General features: G+C 51.7%; 2 long non-coding RNA genes across 3 annotated transcripts; one reads left to right on the top strand and one right to left on the bottom strand.

Moving 5' to 3' along the window:
• Positions 1 to 6,992: 6,992 nt before the first annotated feature.
• Positions 6,993 to 12,245, bottom strand: LOC139078105 (uncharacterized). 2 transcript variants are annotated; one of them, XR_011530864.1, is made up of 3 exons: positions 11,928 to 12,245; positions 8,715 to 10,599; positions 6,993 to 8,170 (listed from the first exon to the last, which is right to left on the bottom strand). It is a non-coding gene; the product is annotated as an uncharacterized lncRNA (long non-coding RNA). The 2 variants fall into 2 exon arrangements; XR_011530865.1 differs by having other exon boundaries at positions 8,715 to 10,595; positions 11,928 to 12,239.
• Positions 12,246 to 12,532: 287 nt separating this feature from the next.
• LOC139078104 (uncharacterized) lies at positions 12,533 to 15,792 on the top strand. The gene is made up of 2 exons (XR_011530863.1): positions 12,533 to 12,663; positions 15,438 to 15,792. It is a non-coding gene; the product is annotated as an uncharacterized lncRNA (long non-coding RNA).
• The last annotated feature ends 367 nt before the right edge of the window (positions 15,793 to 16,159 follow it).

Genomic DNA, 16,159 nt, shown 5'->3' with positions numbered 1-16,159 from the left:
TGCATGCTGAGCATACAACCCCAGAAGGCGCGTCCGTCCAAGTGCTGCGCTTGGTCAGGAGACAGATCTGCTGCCAGCCCAGCATGATGCCACGATAGTGTCTGCAGTCATCCCCGGTGTCCTCCAGCCGAGGCCCTGCCTCCACGCACACCGCTGCCCACTCTGCAGCCCTGGGCTGACCCAGCAGCCAGCCAGTCATCCACCACCACTCACTCCCCATGTTCCCCCCAGAGCACTGTATGTGTGACAAAGAGGACACTCAGTCTGACCTCTAGCTGTGGCTGCCTGCAGCTCTGGTCTGCACGTCCACACCTTGTGGCCTCTCACCTCTGCAGGACCAAACCCAACTCTTGCTGCACCACTGGGCCTGCTGCTCTCTCCAGCATCCCCACTCACCATGTCGGTCTCTCCCCCATCCATTCCATCAGCAATCCCAGTGCCTCCATCCCCAGATGTCCACTGGTCACCACCAACACTGCTCCAACCCTGCCTGGGCCCCCTCCGCCCCGGGCCCAGACTGTGGCCGCAGACACCAGGGGTCACTCCCCTCTCCCCTGCCCCTTGGCTTCTCTTCCCAACAGCCTGCAGAGTGATCCTTTCAAAGTGCATCTCAGACAGTGGCACGTTCCTGTGCCAAAACGTCCCAGCTTCTCTCACACTTGGGACAGCGTCTCAAGTCCTTCTGACGGTGTCCAGGGGCCGCCCTCAGTCCGTTCCCTACCCTCACCCCTCCCTCTATGCCCACCGCAAGCAATCTCCTCACTATTCCTGGAACCAGCGAGTCCCCATCATCTCCTCTTCTCCAGACCCAGCTCGGCCTCTGCTCCGGGAAGCCCACCCTGCCACCCTCTCTGCCAGGAAGCCTGTCACCTCCTGCCCCCACTCCTCTTTGCTTTCTCTGTCCCCATTCCAGAATGAAGATGCTCCACGCAGGGACGCTTGTGCCCATTGTGATACAGCGGCACCCAGAACGGTCCCCTGCAGGGCAACACAGTCAATGCTGTCAGAGAAGTGAGTTCACGAATGACCCATATAGGTTAAGAGAGTGCAGAGGTGCAGTCCCTCCAGCCTTCACTCCCGGATGCACCCCCCCACCCCGGCAGGAATCCAGCCCAGCCACTGTCTTCTCTCTCCCCTGATGCCTCCAGCCAGCTTGGAGGGAGCTGGAGAGCAGGCCTGCCTCAGAGCCTAGATGCCAGTGTGTCCAGAGCAGTCGCCTTGGAGGCCTCGCCCTGAGGTCCTCCACCCCTGGGAGTCCCCTGCCGCTGTGACAGCCTCTGTGGGCACACGCAGGAGCTGGCCTCCTCCGAGGCCCCATCTCAGCTTCCCCTGGGGGACTTGCTCAGCCTCTGGCAGGGCAGGCAGAAGGCACTTAGCCCCCAAGAACAACACTCCAACAAGGGCCTGGGATCAGCGGAAACCGTCCCATTGCTGAGACGACCCCAAGATACATCCCACACAGTTCCTCAGAGGGACCTGTGGCACCCAGCCCAGGGGTCCAGGAGCAAGACATCATCAACACAGGTCTATCTACTTGCCCCTGCCCTGCCCCACTCCCCACTGCTCCCTCACTTGTGCACCCAGGGACCACCTCTCAAAGTGACTGTGTGTACCCGAGGCCTCATCTGGGCCTGCTTTTCAGGAAGGTCGGCTCCGTGGGAGGCTGCCAGCTAAGAGGAGCCCGGCCCCAGGCTGTGCACAGAGTCGAGCTCAGCGCTCATCTAACTCGGGGCTCCTGGCCGCTCTGATATGAGCCTCCCATGGGCAGCTTCAGTCTTCGCAACGTTGCCCCTCTTTGTTGGGCCACTGCCCTGCTGCCATGCTTGGTGACTGCTCATGAAGGAGAAGACTCCCAAAGGCTTCCCCACTGCCTCCCACTGAGCATGGAGGGGTGACCACACTCACCGACCATTTCCACCAGTGCCCTCAGCCAGCGGGTCACAGGTTGGCTTTTTCTCCGCCCCACACTGGGCGTGGGCACAGGGGCTGGCATGGGGTTAGCACTCAGGGAACTTTCATGGGTGGACTGAGTGGATCCCATGACCTGGGATTGTGGCGGGTGACCTGGATGGTCTCCACTCTCTGCCCCCAATTCCTCACTTCTCAACAACCCCAAACCCTGCCAACTTCTGCCCTGCCTCGCCCAGATGTAGCTCTGTCTCCTTTCACTTGGTGTCCCAGCCTCCTCCCTAGGACACTGTCTTCTCTGGGCCTCCAGGCCTGCTCCTGGCTTTCCTCCCACTCCCTGGAGCCCCTTCTCCACCTCTCCAGTGCTCTTCTTCTTGTAGAAGGAGCGGGGTCACTGAGGAATCAGCTAGTGGAGAAACAGGCACCTGAGACACTTGCCCCAAACCCAAGAAGCCAAGCTCTCCTTCCGGAAGGAGCGTTCAGCGTATCAGGGCAGGGGCCGGAGGGGGCCGCCTGAGCTTGGGGAGAGGTTCTGAGTGCTGGGCCGAGGGCCGCTGGACACTGCCCTGTGGCCAGGCTGGGAAGGGCTCCATGCAGAGACAGTGAGACGTAAAACTCGCTCTCCCTCGTGGCCCTGCACACAGCATGACAAACCTCCCCACCAACCTCGGCGGGTCGTGTCCCTTCCTCCCAGGCCTAGCACACAGGCTCCCCAGCCCTGTGCCTGCAGAACGGCTGCCATCCTTCCCCCTCTGCCCGCCATGTCCTCTTCTACCTGCCTTCAGGGCAACTGCAAAGATCCTTCCTCCACGATTTCTCAACTCCATGGTGAATCTGTTCCTGTTTGGAAACTCGTGACACCGTTCATCTTCTCCCGCATAACACAGTTGCTCCTGGCAACGTCTTACACCCATGTTCTATCGGTCGGCAATTGCTGTGCAGCAAACCATCTCGACTCTCAGACAGCGCTCCCTCACTGTCACAGCCCGCACCCTGGGGGCCAGACGGCGCTAGCCAGCGTCAGTCTGCACTTGTGTTCCGCAGAGGCAGGGGCTCTGCTGCAGGCTGGCGACGGCTGAGACCAACTCCAGTGCATACATCCATCCTGTGCCTCTGTCCCATTGTGGGCACTAACATGCACTGGCAGAGACAGTCTCACGGCTGAGCCCAGGGCCGGGAGTCAGGGCAATCACTCTGCCTGGGGTGGGAGGGTCATCAGCTGGCTGAGGTCAGGGACCCAGGGAGGAGTATAGAATTGGGCGAGTAGCGCACCCCCCACGTCTGGGAAGCTCTGATTTCCGAGGGGCTGGAGACAGCCGCAGCTGCCTGCGCCGTTTTCTACAGTGCACACCGGGCGTTCACCAGCTAGTTTAGTTTGCTTTTGGTTTCTTGTTTTCTTTTACCACTTTATAGAGGAAGCCACTGAGACTCAGAGAGGGAAGGTGGCCTGACCAAGGTCTGCAGCAGGGAAGTGATGGGGTCCCAGAGTCAGGGCGGGAGCCCAGCCTCTCCCCGACCCGCAGGAACTTGCCATTGTGCTCTGACACACTTTCCTAGCTCACCAGACTTCACAGTGTGGTCCTTGGAGTGACTCACAGCTGCCTCAGTGTTGGAGTTCGTTGCCAATTACAAATTACGAGAAGGACTTTTGACGTTATAGGCTCCAGTGGGGGAAAATCATCTGTTTTCTTATGATGGATTCCAAAGATTTGAATATTTTATCTAATTTGATTTTTGTTAACTTGATCCTCACATTGGTCTGCAGCGATAAAGCTGTGGAAAACTACACTGTGGGAGAACTGGGGCGTTTACAGAGGCTGACGTGCTCGATTTCAGTCCTGTATCTTGTGCGTGGCTCTATGAGGAAACAGCGTGTACTGTGGTTCCCTTGTTAAGCTCCGGTGCCCAGCACACGAGGGCTGGAAGCCACTGCTGTCCAGCCCAGCACATCGCCCTGTGGGCAAGCAGCCAAGGTAAGTGGAGATGGGGCCAGGGCTGTGCCGAGGCTAGCCCCGCGTGGAGTGTGGAGATGCCTGTGGCCAGTTTCAAGGAGAAAAACTGAATAGCAGTGTGCGCGTTGCAAAGGCATGTACTTGTGTGTTTCCCCAGCAGTGGGTGGCCTCGGTGGGATGAAAGGTGTACGTGTAACTTGTAGGGAGACTGCAAACGGCTTTTGAAAGAGGCCAAACAACCGTCCCTCTGTCTACACAGCGCGGAGGGGCCTGCTCCATGTCTCGGCACGGCTCGGCATGGGCAGCCTTCCAGTTCTGGGCGTGCTCGTGGGCCTGTGTGGGGTCTTGTTGTGAATTGCAATTTGCATTCAGGAGTTAAAAGGAACAAACTACTTGTCTTCAACAAACTTTAGTCCGTTCGGGCTGCTAACAGAATACCACAGACTGGCTTACGAACAACAGAAATTTATTTCTCAGTCCTGGAGGCTGCGGGTCAGAGATCAGAGTGCAGGTGGGGCCCGGCGAGGCGCGCTTCTGAGTCCCAGGTGACAGTGGAGGAGGCCAGGGGTCTCTGTGGCAGCTCTCTTAGGAAGCGCTAGCAGGGCTCCACCTTTGTGGCCTAAGGGCTCCCCAAGGCAGGGCGCCCCACACCATCCTGGGAGTTAGGGTGCAACACACGAACTCGAGGGGACGCACTCAGACCATAGCACCACTGACACACATGACAGCATGTGACTCTCAAAGTCATTATACAGAGCAAAAGGAGTCCGACACAAGAGTACACGTGCGATTCCATTTACATAGAAAGAAAACTAATCTCCAATGACTAGAAGCTGGTCAGTGGTCCCCTGGGTCCAGGCGCGAGACGGGTCTGCAAAGGGGCACAGGAATCTTTTGGAGGTGACGGAAATGTTCAGTATCTTGACTGTGGTTGTGGTTCTATGCGTGCATAAAACCGTCAAAATTCCCTAACTGTTCACTTTAAATGGACGCCTCAAATGGACGCAGTTTATTGCCCATAAATTATTCCTAAATAAAGTTGATAAGAAAAAAAAAAAACGTCTGTGCTCAAGGCACGGAAAGACCAGGCCTGGGTCACCTTGCTACCCCGTAAGAGGCCCGCGCCGGCAGGAGTTGCAGGAGCGATAGCGGTGGCCCAGAGCTCAGCAGGTCTTCCTCTGCACCAGGCACGTGCTGGGCTCCTTACATATCTCCTCCAGTCCTCACAGAAACCTCTGAGGAAGGTTCTCTTGTCACACCCACTGTACAGATGGGGTAAGTGAGGCACACAGACACTGAGTGACTTACACAAGGTCACGTAGTGAACTAGCACCATTCAAACCCTAGCATCTGAACTCTGAACTGGCACTGGGCAATAAATACTTATGGGACAAGCGGTAGAGTCCAGAGACTTGGGAATCCACATGGACCCCACCTGTGAACCCTCCACCATGTGGCCAGCCATCTCTGTCACTTGGAGAGGGAGGGTAGGGCTCGCCGGCAATGTTGGGGTGGCTGCCCTTTCCCTGGTGGTGACGGGTAAAAATCCCCAAGCTAAGGGTGTGGACCACCTGCATGATGTCCTCGCCTAACTGACACCTCCCAGTAGGAGACCCCTGTGTGCTGGGTGCTGCCCTGGGAGTGAGGTACAGAATGAGCACTGGAGACCCCCCATAGCACAGACGTTAGAGTCGGGATTCAGGGAGAGGACCCCACAAATGCGTATCCAGGGTCCATGGAGGGCCATCTCTGGTCCAGGTGCCCAGCGCTGTCTGGGAGGCATCCCTGAGGTAAATGGGACTTGAGTGTCACCTCGAAGGGCAGAGGTGGGCTTGAAAGGTGGGGGTAGGGGCAAAGGAAGGAGAAGCGGGAGGAGCAGAGAATTTCCAGAGGGTAGTCCTCCCTGGAGGCCGAGTGCCATGCCCGCCAGTCACCCTGTGAGACAAGGTCCATGCCATTACGTCACCCAAAGAAGATGCGTCGCAGAGTGATCCATGACCAAGAAGCTCTGAACTAAAAATGCTGGAGAGGCGTGTCACCTCCGGCCCCAGCCACAGTTCCTGGGCACTCTGCACCCTGACAACACTGGGCAGCCAAGGGCCAGCCTCTGCATCTCCCCAGGGCCTTCTCTGGCTAAAGAGCCAAGGAGCTAACATCCCTGGGAGCAGGTCTGAGCCAGAGAGATGAGGGCTCCTTCTCACTCTTGGCAGTAGGTGGCCCAGCAGGACAAAGCCCGTGATGCTCTGCTCACAGAAGCATGCTGTCTGAGCTCCTTTCAACCCGTCTCATCCCTCACTTCCTAGCTGACACTTCCTGAGATCTCTCGCCAGCAAACTCATCTCAGGTGCAGGTTATAGGGTCCCAACCCAAGACAGCTCCTCCGTATGTCAGCTCCCCCTTCAGGGAAGAGGGTGCAGATGTAGGACCCACCTCTGCCATCAGGGAGCGAGGCCATCCAGCTAGCACGCGCGTGGGAGTGGAACAAACGTTATCGTCAGCCCACGTAAAAGAACTAGGAAGGCAAAAGTGTTGGCCAAAACCTACACTACACTTATCACATCCCAACGCTTCCTTTTTCTTATCCAGTGTTTTTGGCTTCCTGTGACATGCTTTCCCCAAAGCCTCAGAATGGAAAAGCTGAGGGCAAAATCCAGACGGCCATCTTCATGTGGCCTACCATTCCAGGCTTCTCACTCATAGGCCTGGAAAGATGCAGCCCGGGCTTGAGGTTTCTGAACAGGATGCAAAGGCCTTAGAGAAGTCAAATATGTAAACTCTGACAAAATTTCCTGGTACTCCATGTCCCTGACAAGGATTCGAATGCAGCAGAATGAATGAGACCTCAAATCAGTGCAGCCAAGTGTGGAGCAGGGAGCCTGAGCTTTCTCCAGCAGCACTGGGCCAGCTCTTCTCCTTGGATCATGTATTTTCCACAAGTCAATAAATGTTCCAGAAACATTTTTTAAAAAAGAAAAGAGGTTTGAGCGTTTTGTCTAATAAATCTGTGTATAGCTTCATACTTACCCCCTCTGGGTAAGTAAGCACCTGTTAGCAGATTAAAGGCACCAGTAAATCCTAAAGAAAGAAAACTGTTTACTTTAGTGTTTTCCAAACTCAACGGACCATGGAAGCTTTTTCTCTGAGTAACATTTATTAAAGTCCTGTAGGACACTGGTGCTCTAGAAATGCATCTTGGGGGAACATTGGACTTCACAGGTCATGCTGTCAATTCCATCAACCAATCACTGTTGAGTGCCCCATGTGACCTGCACACGGCTCACTGTGGGTAATGAAGCTGTCTGCCAGTGCTCTGGTGTCTTAAACCAGAGTCTTAATCGAGTCTTAATCCAGATGTTTGGCATCCTGAGAAGCATGGAGAAGCCAGCATCCAGTGTTTGTGCTTTGGGGGCATCAGTTACCTCTTTTAAGCATTCCTAAAGTGCCCTGGAGAATAGCCCAATTTCGTATTTGTCCACAAACCAGTCTTTATTTCAACCATAATTGAAAGATTCAGCCACACAAACACTGCCCATGTTTCCTGCGGTGGGCAGCTGTCATATTCATCAGACTGACATGGCATCCGCTAGCTTAAGTTGACCTGAACCTCAAGAACCTTCTGATAATCTGACCGAAAGTAGCCCCTCCAGTGAGTGAAGCGACTGGTCAGGTCTCTCAGGCTCACAGAAGCTTCCAATGATGACTGCCCTGTGAGGCGGCCACAGACCCATCACCACGGCCCCTCCCTGTGTCTGGGAAGGCCCCACCTCTTGTCATTGTATAGTCAGAGCCATTACTGTTTGTTTTCTGGTTGTGTGGATCATGCACTATTTAATTTCCTGGTTCTTATCTTTTCCCTACACCCAAGAAAAACAGCCTGGATATCAAGTTGGCCTCAGCATGGATTGATTCTGCCTAGAACATGGTCCCAGTGAACTGGCACAGAGCTCACACGTCATGAGTGTCCTGCACCTGAGTCTAGTCTGAGATGCAATCCACCCACTTAGTCTTCAGGGGGCTGTACGGTCCCCAGAGGAGGGCATTGGTGAACCAGATCTCAGACCCAGGGATGCAGGGCTAAGGCCAGAGCTCACCCTCTCGTCCCCATTCGCACTTGCCTCAAAGACAGCATTTATGGGGCCAGCCCAGAGGCCGAGTGGTTAGGTTTGCGCACTCCGCTTCGGCGGCCCAGGGTTTTGCCGGTTCGGATCCTGGGCGCGGACGTGGCACGGCTCATCAGGTCGTGTTGAGGCGTCCCATATAGCACAACCAGAGGCACTCACAACTAGAACGTGTAACTATGTACTGGGGGGCTTTGGGGAGAAGAAGGAAAAAAAGAAGATTGGCAACAGATGTTAGCTCAGGTGCTAATCTTAAAAAAAAAAAGAGACAGCATTTATTAAGCACTTACCACATACACCTAGGAAAGGATAGTACTTAATTGCCAGCAAAAGTGCTTCCTACTCCATTTTCCAAGATGATTAGGAAACTTTTCTTTCAAGGCTTAAGTCACTGGCAGCTCTGAGACAGTGCCCATGTGTGTGACAACTTCCCTCTGGAGGCCTCTGGACACCGTCCCACAGGGGAAGGAGTGCAGGGGGCAGAGCTCAGGCAGGTGGGGGTAAGGGGAGACTCAAACATGGCAGGCGTCACCCAAGAGGCCATGCCAACAGGAGGGTCCCCTCAGTTATTAACACCAGCTCTCTGGTGCCACTAGTCCCAACTCAGTGACTATTTGTTGAATGACTGAAGGATTGCGTGACCCAGCTTGCAGGGGACCAATGCAAAATAGAAGGGAAGAAGTTCTATTTGTAATGAAACCTGCAACATGCATGGTGGTTAAGAGCTCGGGCCTACCTCCAGAGGCTGCCTCCTCTGCTCGCTGAGACGAGTCACGTGGCCCGCGCCCAGAAGGGCCCATGCTGTGTTTAATGCTCCACTGTCGCCATCTTGAAATTCTTAACGATGTTTGAACACGGGCCTTGAAGGGGCTGTTCTGGATATGCAGCTGCCCCGCACTTTAGTTCCGCATCTGTAAAATGGGAGTGACAGTGATGGTTGTCTCCTAGGTTATTATAAGAACGAAATGAGGTCTGTGTCGATCAAGTCCTTTGCGCAGTGTCAGACACATAATGAGAGCTGGAAAGGTGCTGCCTTTTCATATTTCTTTCATCTTTCCTTTCTGTCTTCTTCATTTCTGTGTTTCATATTAAAAGAGGGGTGCTTTCTAATGAGGTGAATTGTTTTTTATCCTAAAGGTTTCCCTTTAGGGGGCGGGGGGCCAAGAACTTGAGAAGCTTCTATAGGATCTAGGCTTGCTTCCACATTCCAGGAACCACGACCAGCAGAAGGAGACAGAATCTAAGCCCCCTCCCCACAAGCCCCTGAAAGTGTGGGATTCCCAGACCCCAGAGCCCCACAGTCAGGCCAGAGCTCTTCCTTTCTCCGTGCACAAGCAGCAGCACTGAGAGACCCAGCCGTCCTTGGATTTCCAATGGGATTTTCTGAACAATTCCAGGAATTGAGAAGTCAGTGGGGAAGTTCATCGGTGGAGCAAGGTCACTGGCCTGGCTCCAGAAGTGTGGCTGCAGATAAGGGCCCTCAGGGCAGGGGCTCACCAGGCTGCAACCACACACAGCCTGCTTTCAGGGCTTCCGTTTGGTGCTGCAGAGTTCAGAGGCCAGGGAAGATGAGAGCACTGACAACAGATGGTGGGTCTCCACCTCCAGAAAGGCTGCCTTTGCCCTGGAGATAAGGCCTCTGAGGATACAGGTGGAGCGAGGAGCCCAAACACTTTCCATGGCAGCAAACGCGTCACCCTCAGAGCCCAGGATGAGGGTTGTGTGCAGTTTGGTTCCTGACCCACATCATCATTGTGGATGGAGGGGGTTTGGCTCTTTTCTAAGGGGCCACATTGTGATTTCAGGTGAGGTTTATTTAGCGTCTGTTTATCAATTCAATGTATTCCTGCTGAGGTCTGAAAGAGATTGGCTGGCATTTAGGGAGCATCAGAATCCATTTATTGTGTTCGTGTTCTACAAGCATCACTGATCTGGTGCAGATTCACTTCGCATGTCAACAGGCATCAGCAGGTGTGGATATTAAGTTTTCAGCACCATTAGTTGTAAGAAATAGATGCTGGGAGTGTGTGGCAGGGCCAGGAGAGAGGACTGGAGCCAAGCTTGGCTCTTGTGGATCTGGTTACTAGACAGACGCTGTGAGCAGTTGACCTCTCTGGGCACCAGTCCATTTCCTGGAAAAGTCTGAGTCCTTGTCAACCAAGGCTGGCCAGGGCTCTTCCAGCTGTATAGGTGTTCTAAGATCTTATGGACACAGCTGGATCATGGTCTCCATGCCCATCAGGGTGGAAGCCCACACAGAATACATTAACAATGAAGGATCCAAAAAGGAAATTAAAATAATAATTCCATTCACAATAGCATCAAAAAGAATAAAATACTGGGCTGGCCTGGTGGCGTAGCAGTGGGGTTCGCGCACTCTGCTTCAGCAGCCTGGAGTTTGCCAGTTCAGATCCCAGGTGCAGACCTGTGCACCACTTGTCAAGCCATGCTGTGGCAGACGTCCCACATATACAGTAGAGGAAGATAGGCACAGATGCTAGCTCAGGGCCAGTCTTCCTCAGCAAAAAGAGGAAGGTTGGTGGCAGATGTTAGCTCAGGGCTAATCTTCCTCAGCAAAAAGAGGAGGCTTGGTGGCAGATGTTAGCTCGGGGCTAATCTTTCTCAAAAAAAAAAAATAAATAAAATACTTAGGAATAAACTTAACCTAGGAGGCAAAAGACATACACTGATGAGACCAGGAGCCATCTTGCGTTAACCACACTCAGTTATTTGTCTGTTTGAAAAAGTAGTTAGATAAGGCAATGCTAAAGCCGACCCTGCAGATAACATCTCTGGCACTGGGGTCACCACGGTAACAGGTGGGGTGCTTAAGTTTTTCAGGAACTGAGAGTCAATTCCTTGTCCAGTTCAGGCTGGTTAAGACCACTGATTCACCAACTGGGGCTGCGAGGATGCCCCATAGGTGACCCTTTGATGTCAGGGGTCCAAAAACTTCACCCTCAGGTCATGATAACGCTGCCATTTTGTGAACATGTCCTGTGAGGAGCTATGAAGCTGGACCACACTTGCGTGGGTCATCAATTACCTCACTTCTCCTCACCTCCAATCCTCTGTCTCCACACTTCAGACCGCCTGGCCCTTTCATCCCATAAACGTCTCTGATCCCCATTTTCAGAGAGGTGGATTTGAGATTGGTTCTCCTGTCTTCTCGCTTGGCTGCCTTGTGAATAATCCCTTTCTCTACTGCAAACTCGTCGTCTTGGTGATTGGCATTTTGTGTGGTAGACAAAATGAACCTGGTTTGGTAACACTGAAAACTACAAAATGTTGCCAAAAAAAAACACTAAAGAAGACACAAATATAAAGACATTCTGTGTTCATGGATTGGAAGACAATTTTGTAAAGATGTCGTTACTACTTAAAGCAATCTATAGATTCAATGAATCTCTATTTAAATCCCCAGTGGCAATTTTTGCAGAAATAGAACAATCCAACCTAAATTTCATGTGGAATCATGGGACTCCTGCATAGCTAAAACAATCTGAAAAAGGAGAACAAAGTTGGAGGTCTCAGAATTCCTGGTTTCAAAATTTACTACAAAGCTACAGTAATCAAAAGTAGCATACAGACAGACATATAGACAAATGGAATAGAATAGATGGCCCAGAAATAAACCCTCACATATATGGTCAAATGATTTTTGACAATGTTCCAAGACTATTCAATGGAGAAAGGATGGCCTTTTCAACAAATGAAGTTGGGAAAACTGGATAGCCACATGAAAAAGAATAAAGTTGAACCCTTACTTACACCACATACGAAAATTATTTCAAAATGGATCAAAGACTGAAATGTAAGACCTGAAACTATAAAACTCTTGGAGGAAAATATAAAGGAATTCAGTGGCACTGGGCTGGGGACACCTACACTTGGGGCCCACCGGAACAGGGAAGATGTCCTAACGACCCCCCTCGGCACCCTGACTTACTCTGGCTGGCTCACAGGATGCTGAAAGGAAAGGTCTCTGTCCAGCTCAGCCTGTTGGTCGTCTTGTTATTTTCTCCATCTGTGCTGACGAGGAGACAACCAGGAAGCACTGAAGGGACCCGGGCCAAGATCGTGGGCAGCGTGATCCCGCCCGCTAAGCCTTCACTTTTCTCCTCTCAGGAGAGGTCTGTCGAGGGGCCACGGGGCAAGCACGAGCATCTTCCTGAGAAGAGAGGCACCCTGGCTCCCTCGACATTTGACAGTGCACCTCAGGGAGGGCTGACCCTGCTCAGAAGTCGTCCATCCCGTTCCCAGGTGGAACCAGCAGCACGTCAGCTGCCAGCAGAGAGGGAGAAGTGCAAACCTACGCACAGGAAGTTGGGCAGGATGTGCTTGGGCCTTGGCCTGCCAAGATTCCAAGGAAAGCCTGAGCATATTTCAGGAGTGGGAAGGACACTGTGCAGAGCCTGGGCCTGTTTCTAGGAGAAGGAGAGGAGATATTCCCAATGTGGAGTGAGAATAGAGGACGAACGAAGGGAATGCCTGAGGGGCTGGCAGGGAGATTGAGACCTGTGGAGAGCCCTGAACACCAGGAACCAACGTTCAGATAAGTGTAAACACCGTCCCACTGTTCTTCCTTCTACAGGAAGGCGAGACAGGCTGGACGATTCTTTCCCCGCTCTGTCTTTTGGGAGAGGTTTCCCTTTGTCATGACGCTGCGCACTTGGTGTAAGCAGGTAAGTTGCTGTGTGGTGGGCCCTGAGTCCCCTGGGGGCAGCTCCTGGCAGGACAGCTGCTGGGGGCTGAGAGACAACAGCCTTCTGTCTCATTCATTAAACGTCCCAGTTCACACGCCAGGATCTCTGCTCAGGCATTCTCACCTCACCCTGCATCTGAGGTCGAACTGGATCCATATTTCTTTTTGTAGTAGCCAAAAATCATCACCTGCCACGGACAGAGTTGGACTGATTAGATTTGCTTGCATTTTTTATGATCTAACTAAATATTAATAATAATAAATTGCAAAAAAGAAAATCCTTAGGAGTTCAGACAGGCAGATTTGCAAAATCAATGTGAAGAATGTCAGAGCAGGTTTGCAAAACTCACATGATCAATATTTCCTGCACCCCACAGATCCAGATGCTGAGGACATGCCCAGCCTCACCTGGCTCCCCTCAAGGCTGCGGTGTGCCCATCTAGTTTCTGAGCTTCTTAAGCAATCAGCGCCAGACAGCTGAGACAGATGCGCAGCATTCTCCCCAGGTCAAGAGAGCGAGTTGGGCACCTAGAGGGATCTCTAGGGCAGCGAGACATCTGCACACTTTCTAGTGTGTCCTGACTACGACGTGGGGAAGGAGCATCTCAGTGTAGTTTTGATTACATTTCTCTTGACTTTCCCTGTGTACGAGAGGCAGTTATTTCTGTTTCCGTCTCTACCTCCCCTGCCAGTCCTGCTGTGGAGTGGTTGGTCTTTTCGTCATTAATGTGCAGTAATGCAACAGGAAGTGAAGACACCATCTGCTTTGATTCTGATGTGTGGTGCAAGTATATTTCATGCTTGGTCCTCCTTTTTAAATTTTATTCATCTTTTCCTTTTTTGACCTACAGATTTCTTCTATCTATCTGTATACGGTCAGCATATTAATCTTTTGTTTTATGGTGTCTTAACGTTTACTCACACTTCTAATCTGCACTCCAAAATTACTCCTTTTTCTAACTCCTATGTTTCCTTCTAGATGTTTCATGGTTTAACTTTTAGCGGGTTTGTGTTTTATATTTAAATGCTCAGTTCAGCCCTGTCAAATTTTGGAGCTACTTGGTCTTAATTCTGTCCTATTTTCTACATGTTTTCTCTTTTACTGCCTGGTTTATGGTTTGTGTGTTCTTCATCTTGGGTGCATGTGCTGCTGATGATTATTTCGGTTCTGGCTCATCTTGCCGTTGCCCTTGTAACACTACTGCTCTGCGGGGTAACGTAGCTCAGATTAGGCAGAACTTACTACTCCACCCGAAGCACCGCCACTTTCTCTACCTCCCTCCATTACCCAATTTTAGTTTATCATGTTATTTAAAAAATTCTCTGGGTTAGCTTCTGTCCTTTTAATACTACTTGATTTTCTCAGCTTTGAATGATTTCTTTTGACCCCCAGGACTCAGTGCTGTGATCTCCGAGGTGTTCAACTTGTCACCAGGAGCTGGTGAGATAGTTTATTTGAAAGGAAAATCCAAAAGCGTACTTAAAAAATCATTAGACTGGGAGGCATGAGCCGTTATGGCATGAGCCAAATGACCTAACGTTGTCAGCTAAAGCCGAGGGGTGTCCTCAGGGTCAGATTGCACAGGAAACAGCGCAGCCCTGGCCTCCCTCTCCACGGGGCGTCTCAGGGGCTCTGGGTCAGCCTAAGCAGAGTGTCACAGGGAGGAGCCCGTCTGGAACGATGCACTCATCCATGCACTCATTCATTCAGAGTACGTTGATCGAGTGCCTACTGTGACGTGCGAGGGATGCAGGATGAACAAACCGGGCCCCTCCCTCACCACCCGCCCCCGCCTTGCACAGGGCTGGGGCCTTCTAGTGGGGTACAGCCAGCACGCAATCAGACGTGGGTAAGGAGTCAAGTAGGTAAATGCTATGAACAAGAATACATAAAGGCGGGGGCTCCAGATGGATGGCGCTGACGTTTGGAGCAGGGAGCTCAGGAAAGTAGCCCCAGGAGGTGACGTTGGAGCTCTGGGTGTCCAGAGGTCATAGAACGGGTTTGACTGATGTGACATCTTAGAGTGAGTAACAAAACTTGCTGGAAGAACTAAGTTCCAGCTTCTTCACAGCAGGTCTTATGTAACATCTGGCTTCCCAAAACAGGAGATGGTCAGAAAGAAAGAGTGGACTAGGCATAGGGAGCCCACCAGGGAAGGGTCCTAGGTCAGCAGACGCCAGTCCAGGGAACACTCTAGATCAGTGCCACTGGACAGGCTCCGGGCTGGCCTGGCAGCATCCGGCCTGGTCAGGACAGCCCAGCAGCCTCAGGCTGAAGGGTGTTCAGCAGAAGGCTTTCCCGAGGACACTGCAACAAGACTAGGAGTGCTCCAGGTGAGGGCCAGAGGCTCTGGGACGTGCTGGCTCCACAGCCAGCCTGACTCGGCATAGATGGGGCACAGTAAATATTGGCTGGACAGGTGGGCGATAGCTGTACAGCGCCTTACACGTGAGCAAGAGGCAAAGTCCACGTCAGCTGAACATTGTGTGCAGCGGTGATTTTTGCTGATTTCTGACAGCAGACTGAGCCAACAAAATGGGACCACTATGAAGGGAACAGAGACCTTCTCTTCCCAAGTTTCTGTGGCCTGTTAAGCGATAACGCCCTCTGGATGCTGGCTGTCTGATACCTCACTTTCTTGTGTGTGCTTTTCCACATTGTTTGAATGTTTTATTTGGGCATGTATCATTTAAAAGGGAAGCTCTTTTTCTGAATGCTAACACTCTTGATTTTCATAAAACAAAATCCCGAAGCAGGAAGAAGAGTCATCTCCGTGTGGAACAATCAGGAAAACCTCCAACCACATGGCACTGCTGAGAGCTGGTGACTTCCTACTGTGTCGGAGCAGACGATGCGGCTTGCTCATCACCCAGTGCGTGATGACACAGGCTGTCAGCTAGTGTTAGGGCCTGTGTGGCTGCTAGTTTTCCTAGGAAGGACACAGAAGTCCAGACAAAGGGACCCTTGAGGGAGGGAACACCAGGAATTCATGGCATTTTGTGGAAAACCTTAAAATAGTTTCCTTGGAGTAAAAGTGTTTTGCATCATCAGAAAGTTTCATTTGTCCTTGGGATTCTGTTACCTGATAAACCAAAAAATGAAAACTTATATATTTGTGTGTGTAATATCTTTTCTTTCATGAGTTGCAAAACCAAGTTTTGATGTTGTACAAAATTGTACATGTTTATAGAAAGTACATGATTCAGGGGGAACAGGAATGATTCTAGCCAAACTGAAGGTCACATAGACAATAAGAAAAATCTGAGAGCCCTTGGCTTCTTAGAGGCTAGTGATACTGGGGAAATTCCATTTTCAAGGAAGAGAAGGAAGGAGGGAAGGAAGAGAGGAAAAAGGAAGGAATATATGTATATAATCTGTGTGTAATTGTATGTGTATATATGTGCATCTTTGCATGTGTACATGTATATGTGTGTGTGAATGTGCTTATGTGTATATGTGCGTGTGTATACGTGTA

This window comes from Equus przewalskii, chromosome 21 (genome assembly GCF_037783145.1).
Source record: "Equus przewalskii isolate Varuska chromosome 21, EquPr2, whole genome shotgun sequence".
NCBI classification, from domain to species: domain Eukaryota; kingdom Metazoa; phylum Chordata; class Mammalia; order Perissodactyla; family Equidae; genus Equus; species Equus przewalskii.
The sequence above is the reverse complement of the archived record's forward strand: the minus strand, read 5'-3'. Positions and strand labels throughout refer to the sequence as shown.